Raw genomic sequence first — 13868 nt, forward strand, 5'->3', positions numbered from 1 at the left:
GGTGCAAGCTAGCCTAGATTTGTAGAAAGGCACATGAAGATGCGAGTGCTCATCTCCAACATTTCCTAGAGATCTACAGCACTTTCACCATCAAAGGAGTATCCTAGAGATGCCATATTACTCTGCCTCTTCCCATTCTCACTTTTAGGGAAGGAGAAGCAATGGTTCTACGCCAATAAAGATAGAAATACTATATGTGATAACTGCTCCACTGATTTCCTAGCAAAGTTCTTTCCCACTAGGCAAGACCAATGCTATACATGGGAGAATTTCAAGCTTCCAATAGTAACATGATGAATCTGCCCCTAAGGCATGGGAACTGCATTCAAGATTATATATCAGAATGTCCTCATCATGGGATGGAGAATTGGCTACTCATGTAGACTTTCCACCATGGGTTGCACAAATAGCACCCATGAGAATATGGATGCTACTAGCTGGAGGTGCTTTCCTGTCACTCACTAATCCTAGGTGCAACACCTCTCATGAAGAAGATGGCCTCCAACCAAGGTTGGGATGAAGAACGTCTTCAGACCTGCAAGAGAGGTGGAGGTATGCATCAACTCAAGGAGGTAGACATGTTGTCTGCCAAGATGGACCTACTCATGAAGAAGATCAAAGATGAGCTAATGAGAATCAAGAAGTCATGCACATTCATGATTCCCGCATGACGTGTGAAGAGTGTGGAAACACTGGTCATTCGAGGAACAACTGTCCTGGAACCCACGAGGATGTGAACTTTATCAACAACAACAACAATCGTCCTCAGTAGAATTAAGGATGGAATCAGCAACAGAGGCCAAACTATCAAGGTAATAATTTCAATAATCAACTACCCTTGAGAGAGTTAATTTCTAGCCAAGCTAAAATTACAGAGGGCTTATCTAGGAAGTTAGCTTCCGAAGATAAGATCTTAAAAAACATAAATAGTAGAATGGGTAGCTTCTCCTCTGCCATTAAAATCCAGCATAGCTTTAATAAAATCATTGAATCACAGATAGCTCAGCTGGCAGCCGTTGTTCCTCTGACCGACAAAGGTAAGATTCTAGGGCAACCTAAAGATCTAGAAACTACAAATCCTATCGATATTCACAATGCAGCATACTACTACATGGAGCCATTGATGGGAAGGTGGATAGAGTATTCCTTGTTTGAAAAGATAGGTGATTCAGGAAGACCTATCATCCCCATCGCCATTGGACCTCACATTTTCCAAGAATCGGTCTGTGACTTTGAAGCAAGTGTCAACATCATGCCAAAGGTAATCTATGATAAAATTAATGGAGATACTTTGTTGTACACAAATATGCATTTGTAGCTTGTAGATTAGTCACTCTGCTACCCCAAGGGAGTTCTTGAAGATGCCATTGTTCAAGTGGGACAATCATATGTTCCCATAGACTTTGTGGTTTTGGAAATAGGTGGACATGTAAGGGCACCCATTATCTTGGTCCGACCTTTCCTAAGCATCGCAAAGCCATCATCTACATGGACAGTGAAAAGATTTGCTTCATAATCAAGGATAGAAAGGAGAAATTCACTTTCAAGAATCGTATCCTGCAATCTCCTAGTCATCCACAAATGTCATACCTACCCAAAGAGACAATAGTGAGCAAGAAGAAAAACAACTAGAGAAGAAGGAAGAACTAGGCTAGGCAGCCACAAGAAGAATCAGTCAATATGATCAACACACTCCAATTGGAGTACGACCACCTACTCGCTTCACCATTCCTTACCAAGAAGAATGATCCAGGCATGCCAACAATCGAGTGTACCATTGGATAGAGAATTTTCCACAACACTTTCTACGACATTGGATTGGGTGTCAATATAATGTCCAAGGTAACGTATGAATATTTATTTGGTGATGAACCTTTGTTCCCTACAAATATGCAATTGCATATGGTGGATCAATAAATTTGATTTCTGGATGGAATAGCGAAAGATAGCATGGTAAGAATATATGATCACTATGTCCCTGCTGATTTCATGGTTCTAAACATGGGAGAAGAAGAAGACGTACCCATTACCTTGGAAGACCGTTCCTCAACACTACCAATGCGATCATCTACGTCGGATCTGGACAAGTTCACTTCCAATTTCCAAGAGAAAAGGTACGCTGCTATTTCAGTAGTTATACCACTTATCAATAGCCAAAGAAGACCCGCCCCAAGAGGAGACGTCGATCAACCCAACGCCGGAGTAATCATTCTCCAAAGAATGAGAATGAAGAAGATGAAGAACATGTGGAAGATGAACCTACTCTACCAAATTTGAGTCCACATACTAAACAGGTGTGGAAGAAAAAGGTGGCGTCATCATCAGAGTCACCATCACAAGAACTGCAACCATCAAGGTCTCCATCTCCGGGACCAACAGATGCACCCAAAGAATAAGAAAGATTGAACAAAAGTCCAGTCCGGAGGACTTAAAAATCCGAACCCTCGCCAGGAGGTAAAAATTGATAGTTATCCATATTTACTTTTTAGCATTGCATGAGTTACTTTCACTTTAGCATATTTACTTTTCTGCATTAGCATTGCATTTAGAAAAGAAAATAAGATTTTCATTATTACATTATAAAACTTTAAGCCCCATGTAAATACTTTTACAATGTGTAAAAACCCGTAAGATTATTTACCGTGGTGGCATAAAAATAAAAATATCATACATACATCAAGTTATATTGTATTCTACATAAATAAAAAGGAATAATAAAATATTAGAAAGACATCCTGCTAAATTGTGCTAAATCAAAAATCATTCTAACTCCAAGAATGACTGAATCTCTGGACGGCTAACCACTAACCCTTTTATCCTAATCCGTTCCACGAGTTTTGGTGTTCTTGTTGGTATTTTGCAAGATGATCAAGAGCAAGTTTACCCAGTCGTCTTCATCTTGCTCCACCCTAGGATGAGAACGACTTTCATTAGCAAGATTGCTCTGAGAAGGATCACTCAACTTCAACATTCAACCATGACAACAACCAGCTAGGGAAAGGGCATCTCCCGTGTATCTAGCTAAGTATTTCTTTACTTTTGTTATTCTTAAGTTTGCTTTACATTTCCTAGTAAAAAATACATAACTAAAAGCAAAATAAAAATGTTATCTTTGTGATAACTATATATTAGTATGGTGTGATTTAAAAATGAAAACAAAATAAATAGTGTGTCTAGATTTCTTTAAGTTTGATTTTAACAGCTAAAAATAAAAGGGCTCTAAGGTAATCTCCTGAATGGAAATGATAAATAGTTTCTCTGTTGTAATTCATTTCAAGTACCTAGTCTTCAGTCTTGAATTCTCCTGAGTTTTGGATAAGACTATTTTGATAGAAGAATTTACTCAGAACTTGAGACTCTTGGGTAGCATATACTTGATCTAAGTCTAGGTAGTTGATAGATATGATATGAGAAGGTGTGAGCTGTTGTTTATCTTGTTCCAAGTGATACTAAAGTTTTGGAGATTTATCTTTTGAAAAACATAAAAATGCTACATGATGAGTTTATGTATGACAAAGCTTAAATTCCTACCAGAGCCATATATATTTAGACTAGGAAAACTTCCACTCATATATGTTGCTTGTTTTGTATTGAGTTTAGTCAAGCTTTGTTGACCCTTATGAGAGGTTTGTCATGCTCTTAAAATCAAGATCACGTACACACCACCCACATAAGCACTACTCCTACACTGGGGGTAGGTGCAAAAACATGTCGTTCCATTTAGATCCACCCAATAATGTTTTACTCCTACATTGGGAGTAAACACCAAAAACATTCTTGATAAGATATCCACCAAATAAATGCTCTAAGTTCTTGTCGCTATCTCTCAAAAGTTTTGTTGTAGAAAAGAGGCACAGGCTATGCAAAAGTTATTCACAAAAAAAAGAGTTGAGAAAAAATGGACAAGTGTCCGAGATATCTAAAACAATGGGTACTCAAATGCTCGCCTGAAAAAAAAGTGAAAAAAAAGAAAAGAGATGAATAAGATGGCCCATGTTTTCTTGAAAAAGATTTCTAAGTTTCAAAAGAGAGATATGTTTTCAAGGAGCATAGTAGAATTAGGTTGCCGCCACATACATCCGCACACATACACATCTTGATTTGACTGTATGACTCAACTCTCTTTGGATCCGAGGTTTGACTTTACAATATATGTAATGCAAGTATGTTCTTTCCTATTTTTTCCACTCCTATGAGCTTCACATAAGCCTTAGTTGTAGGAAGAAAGGCAAAACATTATTATTGTCTTGGTGAGGATCCACAAATACCACATATATTGAGAGACCTAAGAGTGTCATATAAACAATGGTTAAGCAAAGAACTTGAGACATAGCGCTTGACTTGATCGTTCTATCTTTCAATTGCTTAAGACCCAAGTGAAGGCTAAGAAGCTCCATAGTTAAAGGTAATATAAGTAAGTTTGAATGTTAGATCAATTTATTCTAATCCAGAGGAGAATTCTTGTTTGAACGCATGTGTACTATTGAGGAGTGAAAACATTGATGCAACTCCTAATCCATTTGCTAAGTTTAGCTTTGCTCAGGGATGAGTAAAGGTTAAGCTTGGGGGAGTTTGTTGATGGTAGTTAACAAACATTATAAACCATCAATAGAACCTGAATAAGGACATGAAAATAATCACCAACATAGGTTTAGGGGTTTAAACTAATAAATTCCACGAGTTTTGTTGAATCTATGTTTTTAGTAGGGATTATCTAGAAAACCATCAAGGTGGACCTAGATATCACAAGTAATCATGCTTATCCACGGTGAAAACAACTCTAGAAGGTTATAGAGGACACCAGAAGCTAAACCACCAAAGAAGACCGTGAGACACCTCCAGGTGGGGTCAAACGGCTTGTGAGCCCCACTGTCAGCCTTCTCCTTCGAACGTCGGTTCTCTACCACCTTAGGGTTTACATCTACTCCATTGTTTCAAGTCGGTTTGACCTGAGGGCTCATAATTGATGCTATGGCCTATATATACCAGCCCTAACCCCCTCCCTTAGGCATTGCATTCAGTCAAGAAGACAGAAACCCTAATCATACTCAGAGCTCCACCATATTCTAGGGCATAGCTAGATAGGCTAGGTCTAAAGGAAGGCAAGCTTCACTTGGATTCTAGATCTTGTCAAGAGAGTGGCTTGGTGTAGCCCCTTGTATCCTCTTTTGTATCTTTCATTATTCATAAGTTTGCTATAATTGATTTGACATTGTTCTTAATATTATTCATGTTCCTAGTTATCATGTTCATCATCTACTTTGATTATATGCTTAGTATAGTTAGATTATCATCATGTTCAAGCATAAGTTTGTATAGCGCTTGCTCCAAGGTACCAGGGGTGAGTGGTCAACATTGTGTAAGCGTGGTGCTTATACATTGTTTACCTACGGATACACCCTATATTCTGGGTCATGTGGTAGATCGCGGATGTGACACTCCCATTGAGTCCTTTGTAGTCCACTCCCCGAATATAGGACAAGGAGGGTCTTGTTACGAAGGAAGACAAGCTCTGTTCTTAATCTTCCTTAGTAATATACCTTATGTGTACATATAAAGTTGATCTTAGCCATGACTACTCAATGTAATTGCACTAATCAATGTATGCTTTGACTTGTAATTAAGAATAACTTAGGCGTTATTCCTCTAATATTCTACTTAGCCATGCTAATGCCATAGAAAGGAGTACTCTAAGTTGTAACAGAACTGTCCAATTTATAAGAGCACAAGTACAATAGCAACCACCGAGGCAGTCAAACCGTCATACTTGAGCCCATATAAATCCAGTAGTCCGTCGAGTACCATGAAGGATCCTGAATCAACCAACATACAAGCCAAGATCGTACATGATTCAACATACAAGTCACATGTTACAACAGGTTCACAAATAGTTCTCATACATCGGAGTTTCAACAAAGTTATTACAACCCAAATTTAGAAGTAGCAGAAGCAACACAGTTTTGAAACAACATCAAGATAGTTCAAATACATAGCCAGTTTAAGATCATCTCCAACAAAAGCACATAGATGAGATGATATAGAATGACCATGCCCTTGGTCTTACTCTCCAACAACTATAGGAGTTATGCAATGCTTGCAGTAACCATGGTACATCACATCATCTGCAACAAATGGGAATAAACCCTGAGTATGAGAATGTACTCAGCTAGACTTACCCATCATTAACCAAAATAATAAGACACCAAGGAGTATGCAAGGCTTTAAAGGTGGAGCTAGCTTGATAGCATTTTGCATAAAAGCTTAAGTGCATAACATGAATTATATAATATCTTTAGCTTCAACTTATCCCTATTCAATTAAGTATCTCTAAATTAGCACTTGTACTAGAGCAAGCACTTGATCAAGCTAAACAAGTATTAGTAACCATATCCGATGTAGTAATTTGAGCAATCATCATAACCACCAAGTTTCAATTAGTGCTTCTACATTACCGCTGCTTAGTCAAGTTCTCACTATCTGGGAGAGACGACGATTTGAATCGATTCCTACCCAGCTGGGGAATTTATTCCTAACACAAACCAAGGCACACCCATGCTAAGGTAGCCTCAGGTCACCTTTGGTACAATTCAGGTATAGTCATGGGTCCGATCAGCGCCGCACCCTCAGAGATTCTACCAATCTGCCAGGAAGATCGGGACTCGAACCCGCCCTCGGACTCACGCCATTGGCTCTCCGCACATCCTTACTGCCTCTAGTGTGTGCACTTCCACTTATCAGGGCCTGGCCTAAATTGAGTTACTCGACTTCATGGTCGTATCATCAGATCCGGCCAGCTAAGTGTTAGGCATGCTTTCAACATGACATGAGGGCGTATAGCGAATCGGTCCTTAATCGACACAGACAGGGATAGATAGGCACCCAAGACCTCCATGCCTTGTTGCTTCTCTATCATGATCCCGCCTGATCTCCTTTATTCATTGACACATGGTTATTTCCACACTAGCAAATATAGTCAACCGTGATTAGTTATCAGCCTATATCATATAGGTGATAGGTAATCACTCGACTTCTACCGACTAAGCATGGCTAAGCATATATTCGATCCTAGACCTATATAGGATTCAAGATATATATATCTAGACAAGGAAGATATATGCAGCAAGTGGTTCCAATCAACTCCTAGTACTTAATGCATCAACATAAAAGGACTCAAGTTGATAGTTTGAAAACATAGGAGGCTTAAAATGCTCTGTGGCTTGCCTTTAACAAAGGTTGAGGGCTGATGATTTGGACACTCAGGCAACTATTCACCATCGGGCTTGCCTTCTCCTAGGGCCTCCTATTGCTGCACTTCCTGATGCTCATCCTAGGATTGGCCTCGTAGTACTCCAAAACGGTGATTTCTTCCGTCGCACCTATTGCATGCACATGCAAAAAGTGAGAATCATGAATGCATAAGAAGGGTCATGGATGACAGGACATGATAATGTGCATGGTTAAATGATGACTATCATATTAGGTCATTAGGATGATAACAAAGTTGAATTCTTATTTACTGAGTAGGTGCATATCTCTTCTCTAGAAATTTCAAGAATCCACAATAAGTTCATTTCTGGACCACAACATAGCAGCTACAAGTTTAGATCATAACTAGAGTTCTACTCAACCAAATCCTATGATCCTAGACTTTCTGGAAATCTTATGAAATTCCCTACAACTTTTATTTACTCACCATAAGCTTATTCAACCTCTATCCTAGTCAAACAAGACAATTTCCCAGATCTATGCAGAATTTCTAGAGAGTAAGCACTTCGGGAGACCAAATTCTAATAGCTATAACTCTCAAACCATTTAGCCTATTGCCATCAAAATTTTACACAAGCAAGATAAGTAAGTTATATACAACTTTGTTATTGACAAGATTCACAGCAAACATCACCTTACCCATGCAATTTACTTAACAACCGAAACTATCCAAACAGTCACTAAAATTGAATTATAGAGCAATTAATATTTCATTGCATACAAGCAATCAAGTTTAAGCTCAACCAATGGTATGAACAGTTCATAGGCATCATACACACTCTATAAAACATGATGGTCAAGCCCAAATAAATTATTTACATGCCTTTATTAATTTATTTGGGCACTAAGGTGAAATAAGGAAAATATATCAAAAGTGGTCAATAAATTCTAAGCAAATTACAGTAGCCTACATATGACCCCATAAGTCTACTGTACAAATTTTATACCATTTGGATAAGTATAGCCATCTCTACAAAAATGACAAGTTGCATAGGCTTATTTTAGCAAAAATAGTTTAGCCTAGTGAAAAGTGTCAAACAATAGATTTCATATTTTTCTTACATTCATCCTAGCATCATAACACTGTGTAAAAATTTGCACGATCATTAGTTATGTATTTTTACCCCATTTATTTTCACTAGAAACTATCAATTATTTAACATTAAATAGGAAGACTATATTCCAATATGCTTACTGTAGGTTTAGTATTTTTCTTAACTAGATAATGTCAACATAAGATTAGAAAAATTGGAATCACAATTTTATCACATTCCTAGCTCAAGTTATGCATTTTACAAGATTCAAAACAATTTAAAAGCACTTATCGAGCTCCATTTAATTCTCCAAGAAAAACATCCCAAATAGTAGATTTCATATTTTTATCAAATAGTACATTTGATGATGAATCCAACAAAATGTGATTCACCCAAAATGGACATCTACAACTCCACTTATGAATTTTCAAAGTTTGCCTATATTTCTAAAAAAGAATAAATTCAAATTCTTAATGCAGCCGCTGATAGCTGGGACCCGCTGGTTAGTAGGACCCACACGTCAGTGATACCGGGGTAGGGGAGGCGCTCCAGCCAGCCCTATCTCACCAGCGGCGAGATCACTAGTGACAAGGGTGACACCAACATGTTCCCCTCATCAAGCCACGTCGGTTGGTGGTGAAGACGTGACCTAGGGTTCACTGGAGATGGCTCGCCGGTGGCAATGGTGGACGGTGGAGGTAGCGTAGCGGTATGCTGGCATTCTCCAGGCATCACATGCTCTGGTGAGGTGCACTATGGCTTTGTGGAATCCAAACAAAGCTATCTAGGGTGGGTTAGGGTTCCGGTGAGGCAGCGGTGAGCTCTGCCCACGTGAATGTCATGGCGGCGGCGATGGCACAGCGGTGCGCGGCCATGTTCTGAAGCCATTAGGGCGGTAGCATCTAATCAGTCACCGGCGTGAGTTCCTATGACCTATAGAGGTGACAGGATGAGAGAGAGAAAAAAATGAAAAGGCTCGAGCTTGCGTTGGCCACAACGAGCTTGGAGCTCAGCGGCGCTCCGGCGAGACCACCGGTGGCGGAAACAGCAATGCGCCCATACCTAGACTTGAAGGGCTTGGCAAAGGGGGTGGAGATTGTAGCATGGAGCAAGGCAAAGCTATTGGCATGCTTGATTGGAAAATGGTGCGGTGACAACAGCGCTACACTGTGGCGAAGCTTGCGGCGGCAATGGCGAGCTCGGCGTCGCCTTTGCGGAAGCGAGAGCAAGCGAGGGAGAGGAAATGAGCGAGAGAGCAAACGGGCGCGTTGTGGCGGTGTTGAAGTCCTCCCCAGTAGACTAGTGGGGCCCACATCAGCATATGGTTGCCAAATGGCGACCACGGCCAGATGCCGGTCGGCCACCACCGGCCCGATTTGAATTGGCTCAAGCCATTTTAGTTCGACTGATACCGCCCCCTTTCTCAGTCTCTATCTCTCAAACCAGCGTGATTCAATGAAAACCGTAATAATCAAAGTTGTAGAGATTCACGAGTACTCCAACTTTGCTTAAATGAGTTTGGTCTGGATTGGCCTAGTTTTCAAACTATAGTGCATCAAACATGGGTACATTGAAACTGAAAATCACTCCCAGACTTAGAAAATTTTCAAAGTGCTAGAACAGTATTTTCTTGCTACTTATTCACTATTTTAGAGCAAGTTAGGAGCTGGATTAGACCATGACCCAAAAATAAAAGTTGTTACCCTAATTGAGTTCTACAACTTTGCTTTAAGGTGCATAGCCATGCAAAGTCTCTAGGGTATAGTTCAACTTAGGTCAAACATGCAACTGAAAATGGTAGCTTACACTATAATCATGACTTAGAGGCCAATTTGGTCCAAGTCATGAATACCAAAGTTGTTCCATGTGATATTATAAGCATGTTTAAGGAACTCCTAGGGTCCCACAAGCATTTCACACATTGATCACATGTAAACCCTAGCCTAGGTGTAAATTTCAGAGGCATCACATGTGATATAAGCAAGGTAGTGAAGATAGCATTTGACATGCTCATGCTCATGAATGCTCAATGATGCTTGTGCTCATGCAATGCCAATCCCAAATGCATGCTTAACACTAGGGTGTTACATGAGTGATCAATGATCAATTATCATTTACCATTCATATATATTTATCTCTTGACTTACCCCTATTGTGAGTAGAAGTTAGTTATGGTTTATTTCTCCATAATACATATAAGTTATCAATATATTCCAACTGCCCATCCCTCCCTGTGGTAAAAATATAAATAGCAATATCCGGAATACTCACGGGTAAAGTGCTACAATGGTATAATTATTTGTGCGCTTGCAGATCCTTTTCCCTTTCATATATATACATTCTTTCTAGTCACATGAAATACAAAAGTACTTCTTAGTGTCATTCTAGAGGTGGCACTAGGTAGTACCAATAAGTATATCTGGCATCATCACTAGGGATGACAACTTAGTAAAAGTGATGCTAAGAAATGTCAACAACATTAGGTGGCTACTTAAATAAATGACAAGTTAATAGATACCAACACTAATCTTATGCGAGCATCTTACATTGGTTGTAGCCTCCCGTTGTTTGCCACATGGCGTGGGGGTTTCTGGTTCCTTAGTCTGCCTTTGGGCCTATAAATGGAGATTATCCTACCATTCAAAACACTTATGGCTGCGGCTACAAACCGATCCATACTTCCTTGTTGAGAGAGTGTGGTAATAGGAGAGAGATTAGGAGAGAACCGTGAGGTCCGAAATATGTGACCCACCGAGGGTCGCTTTCTTCCGCCCCTTCCAACAACTAGTGCTAGAATGAGATTTGTGGGTGAGGGGGGTTGAGCTGCCATGGCCCTTGAATCCATAGTATTGTGATCTCCTCTCTCTCCATGGCCCGAGGCCTGGATGGTCTCATCACTCTGTCCTCAACCCAACGGAAATGGAGTTGTCTGCCTTCTGCCCTATCTCTTTAGTTTTGCCGATCGCGATGCTTGAAAGGGGTTTGCGGGGCATCCCTTTCTACCAGGCTTTTGATCGGCGATAGAGGGGTTGTTGGCAGTCATTACCGATAAAATCCGACCACCAACTAAGGTACACAAAAGGTAGAAATTGGCAATCTTAAACACATATGCATTTACTATTAACCAAGTTCCACATGTATTTGAAGAACATTATTTTGCAGTCACAAACACAAATACATGGAGAAATTTATCGAAAGGCACTTTTTGACGCCTATTCGCGTAATGGAATAAGGGAGACGCCCATCAACTCGGCTCAATCGGGGCAAAGCACCACCGAGGAGTCATCCAAGTCTAGTCCATAGCCTGCCACACAACGGTGGCAACGAGGAGGCTTAGTCAGGGGGCGGCTGACTCCTAGGGGTGAGCAACCCCCTACCGGCGATCCTCAGCCACCCATAGCTATGGTAGTGGCATGTGGACATGCTGAGGTGGTGGGAGCTGGGGATGTGCCATGAATAGCCACTGCACTATCTCTACTCCTTGTATAAATAGAGGGGTACCCCTCTACAACACACACCATTTGGGATTCCTCACACACCACATTGAGCAACACCTCACTCTCTAGTTGTAGCTTTTACTTTTTGTAGCTTAGAGCAAGGCAAAGCCACCTTGGAGGGCTTGGCTCCTTGGAAGAAGAGATGTCTAGGTATGAATAGAAATATGAGTTCTTCCAAAGTCATGCTCTCACCTTACATTTATAGTCATACTTATGAACTAGAGTATAGTTATTGCGTTATAATCTTGATGTATGAACTAGCCTATAGTTTGTATGTCATGAGAGTAGCACATTTAACTTTACGCTTAACCAGTCATGTGACTTATATAATCAAAATTAGATCTAAGTTGGGGTGGCGGTTCATCATGCTGTCAGGTGTGCCCAAGTCCTTTACCTGTCGATCCATAGGGTCGGGGACCTAGGGGGATTTGGGTAGTTTCTGTATATGCAAGTGTGGTGCTTGGGTATGGAGAGACAGGTGAATGCATTGTCCCTTTCCATGGTTGAGGGGTAGGCGGCAGGTGGTGATAGCCTTGTTCATCCCTTGTAATCCCCCATGTTTGACTAGGGTGTAGGAGTCTAAATTGTCACATGAGGTTGCTGGCAAACTAGTACTCGGTGGCCTCCCAGCCTGCTTCACACTTAGCCCTAAAACTAATTATGTAACTTGTATGATCATTAACTAATCTTTGTATGACTATACTAGACCAATGCCTGCTTGACTTAGGATTATTCTTTCATTCTTTCTTTTCTATTTTATCTTTTGATGAATGCCAAGTGTGTGTCCATTATCTTGAAATCACCATTCTTACCCCTATTATAAACATTGGTGTACTTGCAAGCATTATTACTCAAGTTCATTTCCATACTAGACTCTTAATCAAATGCCTTCCTTTGGGAAAATATAAATAATGATACCATGAATACTTTCGAGTAAAATGCTACAATGATATCTCTGTGCGCTTGTGGATAAATATCTAAAATTATTAAGGAACTATCAAGGCTGTTACTTAGTGACATTGCTTATCACTAGTGATGTTGCTAAGTAATACCAACAAGGCACTTCTGACACCATTGCTGGGGATACAAACCTAGTAATGATGCTCGGATTTGCTAATCGATATTTGTGGCGCCATTGCTGGGGATGGATTCTAACCCCATTCTTAGTGGTGACGCTAAGAAACGCCAATAAGCATTTCTGGCGTCGTTGCCAAGGAAGGCATAATTGATTAAAGAATCTAGTAGGACATATTCATGATAATATGCATATAAGGTAGCCATTGTTTATGCAGGCTCACTTTGCTTGTTTTTTCCTATTGTGGATGAAAACAAGATAATATATGACGGGTTACAACCTACCGGAAAACTACATAAAAATCTAGAGGCACTCCTAAGGAAGAAATGGTATCATGCCACTTCTTCTTCTGCCACTCCTCCGATAGATGAACTAGTCACCCCCGCACCATCCGCTACTCCAAGCATGGCCAGGACCCTCTGTGACTACTACACCCCCGTTGTTGCCAACATGCCCGTTGGGCCCGCTGTTAACATTAGGGACGGGAACTTTGAGCTATGTATCGGCCTCATCACGATGGTGCAGGCGAACCAATTCCACGGTTTGCCTAGCAAGGACGCAAACACGCATCTCCAACACTTCCTTGAGCTGTGCGACACTATCATCATCAAGGATGTCGCACCTGAGAGCATCAGGCTCCGCTTGTTTCCCTTCTCCCTCTCGGGGAAGGCAAAGCAATGGTTCTACAAGGAACGGGAAGTTGTCAAGGTGTGGGACAAATGTTCCACGGCGTTCCCCGCTAAGTTCTTCCCCATGGGCAAAACCAATGTCCTGAGGGGACAAATTTCCAACTTCTAGCAAAGCTCCATGGAAACCATTCCCGAGGTGTGGGACAGGCTGTAGGACTACATCCAAGCATGCCCACACCATGGGATTAAAAACTAGTTAGTGCTCCAAAATTTTTATAATGGACTAATACCCATGTCTAGGGGCCACCTCGACGCTGCTGTTGGAGGTGCTTTCTTTTCTCTCACTACTGATGGAGCAACAGCTCTC

This window comes from Miscanthus floridulus, unplaced genomic scaffold, assembly GCF_019320115.1.
Source record: "Miscanthus floridulus cultivar M001 unplaced genomic scaffold, ASM1932011v1 os_1267_1_2, whole genome shotgun sequence".
NCBI lineage: Eukaryota > Viridiplantae > Streptophyta > Magnoliopsida > Poales > Poaceae > Miscanthus > Miscanthus floridulus.